The sequence below is a fragment of the Vipera berus genome (genome assembly GCF_964194415.1).
Source record: "Vipera berus genome assembly, chromosome: 2".
NCBI classification, from domain to species: domain Eukaryota; kingdom Metazoa; phylum Chordata; class Lepidosauria; order Squamata; family Viperidae; genus Vipera; species Vipera berus.
Window position 1 is genome coordinate 191791042 of NC_138203.1, and position 13759 is coordinate 191804800.

Here is a 13759-nt window from a genome sequence, read left to right on the forward strand (position 1 = left end):
AACTGTGGGAATTTTTCAGGCCAATTACCATCTGGAACCAGTTTAATCAATGAAATGAAACATATGACTACGATTGAGCCCAACATTTCAGTTGCTATGTGAGTCAGTTGCTAAGTGAATTTTTGCCCCCATTTTATGAACTTTCTTGCCGCTATTGTTAAGCGAATCACTGAAGTTGTTAAGTTAGTAACATGGTTGTTAAGTGAATTTGGTTTATCCATTGACTTTGCTTGTCAGAGGGTCTCAAAAGGTGATCACGTGACCCTGGGACACTGCAACTGTCATAAGTATGAATCGGTTGCCAAGTGCCTGAATTTTGATCACGTGACTGTGGGGATGCTGCGATGGTCGTGTGAAAAACGCTCATGGATCACTTTTTTTCAATGCCATTGTAACTTTAAGTAGTCACTAAAGTAACTGTTGTAAGTTGAGGACTACCCACATTATGGCATGAGAGAATAGCATATGCAAGTACACATGTATACACATTTTACATGTTTCTCATTTTAACTGTGGGCGTTTTGTTATTATTTATCTTGAGAATTCCTAAGACTCCTTTGGGACTGCAGCATGATATACATTTATTATTTATTAATTTAAATACTTTGTTAAAACATTTATATTGCTGGTCATCTTTCAACCAACTCTGGCAGCTCCCAATCAAAAATTTTAAAAAACATATAAAATCATCTCAAACCTATAAACCAATTTAATTTGATTTAAACTAAACCAAAAAAACCCCAAATAAAACATTTATTTAATAAATGTACACATAAACATAAATATAAATTACCTCACTATATACTGTATAATATTTGAAGACCAGAAGTTAATTTTTTAAAAAATGGGAAGGAGGAGGCATCTCATGCTGTATTATATAGCAGTCTTTGAAGTGTTTTGTATTGTTTTCAGATCTTAAAACAAAACTTTTACCAGTGTTATAAAATGAACTACAGTTGAACGCTTGTGTTTCTTGAGCCTAGTGTCCTTCAGATATTGAACCTCCCTTGTGTCATATAGCACAGTTGTGCCTGATGGCAGGTTAGGAAAGACTGGTACACAACATAAAAATCACAGGTCCTCTCTTAAATCATCTTCAAATTTCTTAAAATCTGCTAGTCTGCTATTCATTGGGGGAAAAAAATGACTCTGTTACTTGTTGGGGAATAAAGAAACTCCTCCTCCCAACACATACCAATATCCCATGCTTGTACTTCTCCAAAGCGCCTGAGGGTGGCTAAGGATCTGTAGCCTAATTATTATTTGTCCCTGGTGGTTTGCTTTGATGGAGTCTTTCTGCTTTTTTTTTATTAAGCTTTGAATATATTAATGGTAGTTAAAGGAGGAAGGCTGCAAGACAGGGCAAAAGAACTGCCTGAATTGCATAAGGCAGAAACCGAGAGAGTTCAATTCACAGGGCAACAGAGAAGATGCAGGAAGAACCCCTAAACAGGGAAATTGAATGATTATTTGGGGATACGTGGTATTAGCTACAAGTCTGGAGGAATAGGAGAAATGCAACGTAAACTTTAAGCAAGGCTGTGCTACGTTTTTTTTCTTACACATCATCCATCAGAGGCTATATCTGGTGCGGATCAAAACATGGCATTTCCGTGTCACTGCTTCCCATCTGGCCCGTGGCTTCCCTTAATTAGATGAGAAGCAGCTACTGTGCGCACCTGCCTTTCTTTCTCTCATGTTGTGACTGTCACCAGCACATAATCATTTCTTCCTCCTGTAAACAAAGGTGGGTGTGCCTTGCAAGGAGGCCATGGAGGGCACCGAAAGGGTGTACGCTCTCCTACCCATCTGAAAGCAGGAAATGAGGGGCATGAATAAGCAATCAGGAATAGAAACATCCATTTGTAAGGCCTGGGTGTCTCCTTCTGAGAAAGGGAAAGAAAAGGAGCATCCCAACACTGAGCAGGCAGCTCGTCTCCTCAGATGCCTCCATCACATAAGAGTTGCTTTTCATTTCCGCCTCGGTCCTAAGATTATATTCAGTCGTTTTCGACTGATGTTCATGTCTTTAGAAGTACAGGCAGTTCTCAATGTACGATCACAATTGAGTCCAAATGTTATGTTGCTAGGGGAGAAGTTTGTTAAGCGATTATTGTCCCATTTTACGAGTTTTCTCACCACATTTTTTTAAGTGAATCACTGCAGTTCTTAAATTAGTAACGCGGTTGTTAAGTGAATCTGGCTGCCCCATTGACTTGGCTTGTCAGAAGTTTGCAAAAGGGGATCACATGACTCTGGGACACAGTCATAAAAGTTGTCCAGCATCCGAATGTAAATCACGTGACCATGGGGATGCTGCAACGGTCGTAAGTGTGAAAAATGGTCATAAGTCACTTCTTTCAGTGCCGTTACGACTTCAAATGGAGTGTTCTAACTCGAGGATTACCTGTATACTTGCAAGATTACCTAAAGACTGCTAGAGAATATCTATAGCACCCAATGATTGAATCCCTCTTGTCTTTCAAATGATGGGTCCCTTGTTTTATCTCTTGGCTGGTCTGAGCTCCACTGTTTTTAATCTGGATTTTACTGACTTTGAATTCTCACAGGGAAGTTTGTTCCTCCCCTTTTGCCTAAAATGAAACCATGCCCATATGATGTGGAGTAATGATTTTGTTTGGTCTTTTGCTATGCAAACATTCTCACAAATTACAACTATTTTATAACCTTTGACATAATTGAATCCAGTAGCCTAATCTAATGCTGCAGAAAATTCAGGCAAACACTAATTAGCAGAAGATAAAGTAAGGCAGGAGAACTTTACCTGACAATGTCTCCTTTCCTAATTTGTGAAGAGCACCTCATTTTTTTTATGCATGCTGAACACCGAGTAGAAATTTCCATAAACTTTTATAAAAGAACTTACCGGTAGGCCTTTACCTTTGCCCTGGGTGCATCAATGCGAAATCTTTTGGTTTTATTTAACAGGACAAGAAAAACTTCCTTATGCTAAATGATCTAGTGGTTTAAGGCACCAGGCTAGAAACTAGGAGACTGTGAATTCTAGTCCTGCCTTAGGCATCAAAGTCAGCTGGGTGACTTTGAGCCAGTCACTGTCCCTCAGCCCATCTCACATCACAGGGCTGTTGTGAGGAAAATAGAAGGAGGAAGAATATCAGATATGTTTGTCACTTTGAATCATTAATTAAATAATAAAGGCAGATTATAAATAAAGAAAAATAAATAAAATGTACTTGGGGCAAAATAAATAATATTCACCTTGCTTCCTATGGTAGACTTATCTATAAAACATGCATCTGGTCTGCAATAACCCTATGTACTCATCTATTAAGTCAAGTAAAGGGAGGCCTCTGTATTCAACATGCCTACTGCATCCGTAGCAATGGTCTCTGGCTTCGAAAGTATGGGCCGAACAGGATGATGACAGAGCTTATGCACCAGAGACAAATTCCTTGTGTGTCCAATCACATTTGGTCAATAAAGAATTCTATTAAATGCATTGCAAGCAGTAGAACACATATAAAAATGGATCTGGTTTGAGTTACCCAGTCACTCCCACCATTCTGAAACCAGAGACTGAAAATGTCCCTACAAAAGAGCACAGCATTAAAGGTAAAGGTAAAGGTTACCCCGCACATGCGTGCTAGTCGTTTCCAACTCTAGGGGCCGGTGCTCATCTCCGTTTCAAAGCCGAAGAGCCAGCGCTTGTCCGAGGACGTCTCCGTGGTCATGTGGCCAGCATGACTAGACGCCAAAGGCGCACGGAACGCTGTTACCTTCCCACCATAGTGGTCCCTATTTTTCTACTTGCATTTTTAATGTGCTTTCGAACTGCTAGGTTGGCAGAAGCTGGGACGAGTAACAGGCGCTCACTCTGTTACGCGGCACTTGGGATTCGACCCGCCAAACTGCTGACCTTCTGATCGACAAGCTCAGCGTCCTAACCCACTAAGCCACTGGTTAAATAGTTTTCTGTTCCTTTTATTATTCAGAGTTTTTCCCTCTAAGCCTTTTTTTCCCCATTGGTACTCTCCATGCATCTCTGCATTGGCAGAAATCTATATTGGCATGAAATTTTCTGTCCCTATGGTCAATCCTTTATCCTGCCTCAGTTTCAAATCACTGTTATTTTCTGACTTTCCTCTAATATAGTGGGTGTGACAAAACCTAACAGATTTTATACATTATACAAGTACAGGCTGTATTTGGACAGTAAGGTGGAAAATACTACTTTAACATGAGCACAGCTAAAGGCTGCTTAGATCTGTTTCGCTCATGGGCCAAGATGAAGACAACATCATACAGATGTGTTGGAAAAAATAGTACTGCCAGGATACCTCTCAGTTGCAATCAAATGCAAGTGAGAAAAACTCCTCTATCTGGAGAGGGGAGGAAAGAAAGAAACAACATCCAACTTTCTTGCTTTTGATAAGAATGGACATGTAAGGCCCCAGAGGTCATGGAAACAATCCAGTGCTTAAGCTTAGTGAAGAGTTGGGAAAAAATAAAATAAACGCTGCGCTCAGAGATGTTCACAATTCCAGGACAATACAGGGATGTATTGTTATTGTTACGTATGTGTGAGCCATCAGAAACCTGGCATTAACTTTAACATTATTACTGCACAGGAAGCTTCTGGTGGATGATCAAAGGGCAAATCAGATATTTATGCACAATATTTTGGTATATATTTCACGCAATATGCACATTTCTGCATGCAGTTACTTCTGTGCACACATCTACAAGGACATCTGTTTTTAATAAACATATTTTTGGCTATGATTTCTGAGCTGCAATTTGCAGAGAAATATTTGGAAATCATGCGTCTTGGAACCCAAGTTTGTGTTTGCACATAGTCCTGGAAATATGAATGAGATACATTCCCATAAAAATGGTGGGTGAACACTTTTTCTCAGCATCCCAAATCCCAGGATAGAGATAGTTACAGCACAGTGCTGGGAAGGAAAAGGGGAAGGCAAGAAGAAGGATAGTAAGAAAACTTGAATCAGAGACTAAAATGTACCGTAAATTAAAATCCAAAATGGTCCAATAAAGCCATTAAGATGACAAAGTTGGCAGAAGGGAGAAGGAACCCAAAACAAGAGAGACAGATGGGGTGGTGGAGGTGGGGGTGAAGGCCATGGCTTTGTTTCTGGCTGGGCTCCAGTAAATTGTTCTCTGAAAGTTCTCAAGTGGTGAAGGAAGCTGGCCACTGTAGTGAATAAACCACTCATGGCACACCACTGGGAGCTTCACTGGCCAGTCCTTTGCCCTCAGGATATTTGCTTCCTCCAAATTTGACATACTGCAAAGGTGGTTCACTAAGGGTGAGTATCCAAAGCATGATGTCTATTTCATGAGCTTGTAAGGTATGTTGACACAAATTGCCTTGTTTACTGTGCAATTTTTAATGTTTATTATGGACTGCAGTGCATGTGCACCCGAGATCATTTGGGATCAACCCCCACACAAGGAATCGGAGTTTTATCTCATACTGTACTAAATTAGAATGCACAAGATTGCATACTGAGTGATGACTTAGACTGATTACATGAGAATGCTTCATCTCAGGTTTTCCAGCAAAAAGCTGTAGGCAACTCAGTCTGTGTTGTTGCTAAGCAACAATGATATCCCTTCAAACACATACCCAGTAGACATTGAAGTTGATTTTGAAGGTGCAGCACGGGGTTTTGTTAGAAAGCAGGAAGGGGGGGGGAATAGTGCGAGGCACAGGGATTATAAGGAGAGAAGATAAGCACACAAGTCTTTGAACATGGATAATTGAGATGCCAAACTCCATGCATGAATGGCTGTTTCTGCATTCATGAAAACCTTATTAAAAATGTTTGGGTTGGTTATAGAAGAATGGACTTTAAAGGTTTCTGACCTGGCAGAAATGGCAAAGATCTCGGCTTATTTGAAAGATCATTCGCAAGAACGCTATATTATGGAGTGGAAAAAATGGATTGAATATATCCAGAAGAAATATGGGACTAAAAAGTTTCATTTAGCATTTGAATAAGTCTTCCTTTCTATTTTCTTTTTTTATATGAAATATTAGTATTGTTTGTAGTTATCTTATATGAGCCAGAGAGTGATAGATTTAAGAATTTATTGTTGGTAGCATATGGATGTTTATGATTGTTCTTTGTTTTTATACCCTGTACTTAGCTCTGGGAAGTCGGGGGGGGGGGGAGGGGGGGAAGGGGGGGAGGGGTAGGGAGGGATAGGTAGGGGAGGGGGAGGGGGGATTGGTAAAGATAAAATGTATTTTAAAAATTTTCAATAAAAAAAATGTTTGGGTTGGTTAAAACTACTGATCTGGGATAAATTCATAATTGGGACACTGCCTGTTTGGAAACCATATCACAGGCCTGGTGGTTATTACTCATAAAAGTAAGAGATTGAATATTCTTTCTTTCTTTCTTTCTTTCTTTCTTTCTTTCTTTCTTTCTTTCTTTCTTTCTTTCTTTCTTTCTTTCTTTCCTTCCTTCCTTCCTTCCTTCCTTCCTTCCTTCCTTCCTTCCTTCCTTCCTCCCTCCCTCTCTCTCTCTTTCTTTCTTTCTTTCTTTCTTTCTTTCTCTCATATATCTTTTCATTCTGACAAGGAGGCTAACGAACTTTCAAAACAGTGCAAAACATAAAAAGCTTTAAATGCAGGATTTAAAAAATGAGAAAGCTACACTGCAATGAAGCAGCCACTGGCCCACTAAGCTGACACTGATGACACTGATTGGGTTCAGGCTCTGAGGATTAGTGCAGCTTTTTCAGCTCTACCTGGGGATGCCAGAAAAGAGGTAATGCTTTGTTAATGGCTTGTGTTAATCTTCCCAGCAGTGAGAAAAGGTTCAAGGAGACAGGCATTTCAGCACAATTCAAAGACAAAGATACTGTCATGTGGCAGTATCACATGACACATTGTGGAAGCTTTCTGCCCCCCCCCCTTTGGATTCAGTTAAAAAAAAAAGCTACACGGCGCATTGATTGCATGAAGCTGTGTCTGGATTTTACAGCTTCAATCAATGTTTTTTCACTTGAATATGTCACAGTATGATGCTGCATCTTCTCCCCGAGCACCATACAATGATTGGCAGAAAATGTGTCCCAAGCTGTGGAGAGACTCAGATGCAAAAAGAGGAGAGTTTGTTCTTTTGCTGAGTGGCAAAGTAGTGGAAGTGACTCAAGGGCCAGAAAGTTCAACAGCATCAAAACACAGAGGCCAATAAACCTTTTGGCATTAAGTGAGAGGGTCTTTCTTCTTTAGAACAAACAAACTGTAACTGACATTTTCCAAAATACAAATGGACAATGGAGGTGTATTCATGTTGTAAGAGACACCAGGTACAGCAGAACAGCATGCAAACAACTTCAGCCCAAGTCAATCCAGAGGAGACCTGTGCAGAATTGTTTGTCCATTCAACTAAGTACACTTTCTTAAACCCCTATACTGTAAGGTAAAGGTAAAGGTTCCCCCCGCACATGCGTGCTAGTCGTTTCCAACTCTAGGGGCCGGTGCTCATCTCCGTTTCAAAGCCAAAGAGCCAGCGCTTGTCCGAGGACGTCTCCGTGGTCATGTGGCCGGCATGACTAGACGCCAAAGGCACACGGAACGCTGTTACCTTCCCACCGTAGTGGTTAGTTGCAAACAGTTAGTAATTTATATCAGAAGTGGGGAAGTGTTGGCCTGCAAGGTTTTGTACCTTTGAACCTGACCCTCTGGCTTCTCCTCTATCTTGGCACTGTCCATCACTGGCCCCAAACAGCCTCTCCTGCCATATCACTGACAGGTTTTACCACAATTATAATAGCTGAAAAAATTACCCTCCCTTCCCTGTGCATAGCAAGATCAACAAGAATTCTTACCCCATCATTTGAATAAGAAGTTTCCCATCCATTCTAATGAGATGTTTTTGCCCTAATCCCAATTAAATAATATTTCCTACTCACTTTCAGCTGAAAATATTCCTGGAGTGCAGATGTACAATGCAGAAAAATTGCCAAAAGAAAAGGCAATAAAAGGGAAGACCAAAAACAAATGTTAGGTTCTATCTTTTAGTTACAAAGTTTGACTCCAAGCAATACTACAGGTTAAAGGCTTGGAAAAGGCTGATTCTCCTTGATTTCTGCTGGCGTTAACAAAGAGAGATGGTGACTGGAATAGGAGAGAGTTGAAGCTGGTCACTTCAAACAACCCCCACCCGCCCAAATGGAACATGAATTTGTATTTGGGAAATATAGAATAGTGGTGGGGCAGCTAGATGGATGTTTAATGAAATAGGTTTGTGTGAAAGAACAAACAAATCAAAACATAAACACATCACATTTAAGTTGCCTTTCTGATGTTCAAACAGCCTTCAAATATTGCTCTTTTTCTCCCTTGTCCATCAGGGAATGAGAACAGCTTTGTAGGAGGGGACAGGCCAGGCCAAGCTGAGTAGGGTCCAAGGGCTTCTTTGACAGAACCATTTGATTTCTCAGCAGAGCAGGCTTTCATCTTTAATCAAAATACTGGCAGTTGCTAACCAAAACAACTAAATAAATGAAGAGGCAAATAGGACATTGCGTATCATGGCGGCTCAGGGCACGCTGCCACTTGGCAAGCTCTACATTTCGGGAGTAGCTTCTGCTGTGCATGACTCCCTTGAGATGCTCTGTTAATAACTTGGCTTTCCAATCAAAAGGGCCTGCCGGGAACCTGTCACTGCTGCCTGGTACAGGATACGTGTGTCATACCACATACGGGTTTTAGATTCCTCTTGCATTTTGCTCGATTGATGCGTGTGGGGCTTTGTCTTCCTCAACAACAATCATTTCAGCTTTAAAAAAAAATACAGAGTGTTCTGGTTTCCCAAAACAGTTTAGAAGTCTAAAATAAGAATCAAAGAAGATCGGATTTTCTGGTCTAGGATAACTCGAGCATCTTTACGTATCTCCATGCAAACAATCTACCATAGGCAAAGAAAAGGTTTTGTTGCTGTCTGAATGGTCTTGCTATTTTTTTAAAAAAATATTCTTTGTTTGCATTAAAATAAAGTTTTAAAAATGCAGGTATCAGAACACCTAGACCAGGGGTAGGCAACCTTGGCTCTTTTATGACTCATGGACTTCAACTCCCAGAATTCCTGAGTCAGCTACTCAGTAGCTGACTCAGGAATTCTGGGAGTTGAAGTCCATGAGTCATAAAAGAGCCGAGGTTGCCTACCCCTGACCTAGACAATAAGGTTGTGATAGCAAGGAAGAATACTGAAGCTAACAGATGTATTGAAAGGTAATGGTAGTTTTGTGATAGTTCATCTGCTGCTGCATGGGATATTCTTCCCCTTTCTCTCCTTCTTATTGGATGTATATTCCTGAAATAGTATTGTAGATTGAAAGGACTGCACGTCAGTTAGTGATCTTAACTATTCTTTAATGTCACTGCCCTTTTTCAATGAAAGGCAAGGAAGTGGGATTCAGGAGAAGAGAAACTGAAAGGTTTATCTCAGAAATTTGTTGGCTGGAGGTCTGTTTATCTAAGTCTCCATAACGTGTCAGTATATATTCTGTTCCAATAAGATCTAAATCTTGATTTCTCTAAAACGGATGCAAAAGCTAATTCAATCACTGCAGCTCCGAAAGAAATTCTTGTTCCTATTAGTCTTCAGTTGAATAAGACCATATTAGTAACACAATGGAAGTTCACATTTGCTAAGAAACGATTATAAATCTGACTGGCTCTAACTGGCGGAATCTCAGCAAGCCTTTCTTTCCCCAGGGCCAATGAATGAAATTCTTTTGCAAATGCGGATACGTTTCAGAATTGTTTGTTGGCCTTTAAGCTAAAGATTAAGCCCACTCTGTTTCTGTTCCAGAAACAGCTTCAGTCTGCCTGAAGACAGCAACACAATCATTTTCTGCAGAAGTTGCAAACAGCCAGGGCTTTTTTTTCTCATAGAACGCTCAGAATGGAGTTCCAGCACCTTTTTTTGGATGGAATCTTGTAGGATAGGCAAGGCGGGTTGTATGACATGTGTGAGTTCCGGCACCTTTTTCTTTTACAAAAAAAACCCAATGCAAACAGCTGTTTATCTTCCTTCCTGCAAACACGCCCACACTGCATATAGCTTCCTGATTTTCCACTGCTCTTTCAAGACATACACTGGCCGCTGCTCCATAATGCAAGATACATGAGTAACTACAGATGAATGCAGCCGGATGTGAAGTCACACCTATGATTTTCCACAATTGACAAATCTGAGCACATGAGTATTGACATTACTGTATTACAGGAACAGATTATATACTGTATAATTCTGTTTTAGGACGGTTTAAACAACAACAAAAATTGAAACAGACCAAATAACCTATGGATTTATTTGGGAGCTAGGGCTGAAACCTTCCATCTCAGGTGATTGGAAAAATGAAATAGTGCACAACCTTCTATTTACAAAGCAAATGTTAAAACCTTTGTGCTATTACATATTCATAGTATATAGTAAATAAATCATAAAAACATTAGAGATCAACAGGTACGTCCACATCTATAGAATATATGGAAATTCGACAAATACAGGTAATCCTTGACTTACAGCTGTTCATTTAGTGACCATTCAAAGTTACAATGGCACTGAAAAAAGTGACTTATAACCATTTTTCAAACTTATGACCATTGCAGCATCCCCATGGTCACATGATTTACATTCGGATGCTTGGCAACTGACTCACATTTATGACGGTTGCAGTGTTCCGGGGTCATGTGATCCCCTTTTGTACCCTTCAGACAAGCAAAGTCAATGGGTGAAACCAGATTCACTTAACAACCGTGTTAGTAATTTAACAACTTCAGTGATTAGCTTAACAAATGTGGCAAGAAACGTTATGGGCCAAAACTCACTTAACAAATTTCTCACTTCACAACGTAAATTTTGGGCTCAGTTGTGGTCATAAGTTGAGTTCTGCCTGTATATGGAATTTGACAACTGGACAATGTGAATGAGTTCCCCATGCCCTTATTTTATTATAGCAAAAATACTGATAAGGTAACATTAGAAAGATAAATGTATGGCTCCACTTACTCAATGCATTGAAGACATGGTTACAGTTGCTACCTTATGAGTGAATTGCCAGTGGATGTAGACTTTGCATTATAATTATATTGAAATATGGTATTCATTTTATACCAACTAGAGTAGATTAAAAACAGCCATGAGATCAACAGGGCAATAAGAAATGAATTTTTATTTTAAAACTCTGTTGTGCCTATTGTATGCCTTTGGATGTCCAGACTTGAATACCTTGCTAGTTGTTGTCAAAGTATCTCAATCTGGACAGGATTTTCTTAAGCCAGTTTACAGTCAAAACGGCATGAACACGGGATAAAAGCAGCTTATATGTAAAGTGTGGATACGCTCCAGAAATCACTACACTGAATGTAGTTTAAGGCTAAGCAAGCAAACAAAATGGTACAGTGACAGAGAGCAAGAGCAGAGAGTAAAAGTTCCTACCTGAGCAAAACAGCACTGGATAAAGAGAAAGAAAAGAAAGAAAAACAGCTGAACCTGACGGTCCTAAACTATATTTTCCCTGCCAATTTTGTCTTATTGCTTCCAATTATTCCAGAACTGTGAAGTGTTAGATCCCCAGGGCCAATCAGGAAATTCATCCCTAAAGACATTGCTTCTTTGAGGAGTTTTCATTCACTGGGGACATAAACTTCTAAAAAACCCAAAAAAACTTTGTAGCAGTAGCCACAGAGGTCCTTTGTGCTTGTCCCACTCTGGGATGGGACAAGACTTTCAGGGTAGGAATGTTCTGTCTTAGGAAGTAGCATAGTCAGGGTACCAGTCTTTTTATAGGACAGATACAAAGCTGATAGGGGTTGTAAAATAAAAGTTACCTCCCTACATCGAAGAAATGAATAGGAACAGAGTGTTTGCAAAAATCCGGCAATCTCTCTCTCTTTGATTCATGGCTGTAGAGCAGACATGTCAAACACAAAGCCTGGGGGCCGGATCCGGCCCGCGAAGTGGTTTCATGTGGTCCACAAAGTCATCCTGGAAACAGTGAGGGAACGGCCCCCACTGCCTTGACCCTGGCCCAGAGACCCTCCTTCTGCCAGAGACCCTCAGATCTGTCCCACTCCTGCCCAGGCCCCCATAGGCACCCTTGATGCGAACGATGTAGAGATGGCCACACCCACCCAGTAGGCCATATGCACTCTAGCCATGCCCACCCAGTAGGCCACGCCCACCCTGGCCATACCCACCTGGCCCCGAGGGCAACCGCAGTGCTGATTCGGCCCTCAATAACATTGAGTTTGACACCCCTGCTGTAGAGGATTATGGAGATGGCCTTGAAGAAGATATGGGGCAACTTTTAGCAAAACATGACTTTATGTGAAAGTATGCGAAAGAAAAGGGACGCGGTGGCTCAGTGGGTTAGGACGCTGAGCTTGTCGATCAGAAGGTCGGCAGTTTGGCGGGTCGAATCCCGAGTGCCGCATAACAGAGTGAGCGCCTGTTACTCGTCCCAGCTTCTGCCAACCTAGCAGTTCAAAAGCATGCAAAAATGCAAGTAGAAAAATAGGGAACACTCCGGAGATGAGCACCGGCCCCTAGAGTTGGAAACGACTAGCACGCATGTGCGGGGGAACCTTTACCTTTACCTTATGCGAAAGAAACTCAAGACTGTCATGTCTTGATTCTCTTTAAAAAGTTGGGAAACAGAAATGTTAGGCTTTTTACACGGTGTGTACAATATCTTATATTAATGAAGTTTTGTTTTTTTTCTTGTGGTATTTGTTTCCTGACCCTGGACTACTTCAAAGAGCTGAACGTGTCTGAGATAGTTTGTCTTACCAACTATTCTTCCTATGGCTAACTTAAGAATTATTCAGGTAGTCCTCTACTTACAACAGTTCATTTAGTGATGGTCCGGAGTTATGACAACACTGAAAAAAGTGACATATGACTATTTTTCACAGTTACTACCATTGCAGTGTCCACATGGTCATGTGATCAAAATTTGTACACTTGGCAACTGGTTTATATTTATGACGATTGCAGCATCCTGGGGTCATGTGATCACCTTTGCAATCTTCTGATAAGGAAAGTCAATGGGGAAGCCAGATTCACTTAAGAACCGTGTTACTAACTTAACAACTGTGGCAAGAAAAGTTGTAAAATAGAGCAAAACTCATTTAAGAAATGTCTCACTTACCAAATTTTGGGCTCAATTGTGGTCGTAAGTCAAGGACTACTTGCATTAGATTATACAGTCTATTTGTATACTATTCAGTTAATGGAAAACTTGAATATTTTCCAGGCAATCTATCTCATGTTAAATCATCACATATAACTTATATATGATAAGAACACATCTTATACATTTTTTATACTTAACTATTTCCCATTTAATGCACTATAAGATACAAAACTTGCAGTGCTTCCATGAATGTATTATTTTTATATTACTTCTTCGTACACTTGATATCTATTGCTTAGCATGTCTTTTTGTGGAATTTGAGAGGTCCTAAAATAACATTCCAACATTTGCTTGTTAATTTTTAACTCACAATACCAATAATAGCCTTGGACTAGTCTAGCCCTTTCTATAGGAAGCACAATTAATTATAGTCCTTACTCAGGGCTCTGAATCACACACCCACTCCCAATGTAAAATCTAACAATCAAATTTCAAAACAGCAACTGACAACTGGAGGATGATAAATGGGCCAAAAATAGCTGCTATGCCAAGATACAGCAGTATCAATAAAGTTAGGTTGTCTTTCATTTCATTC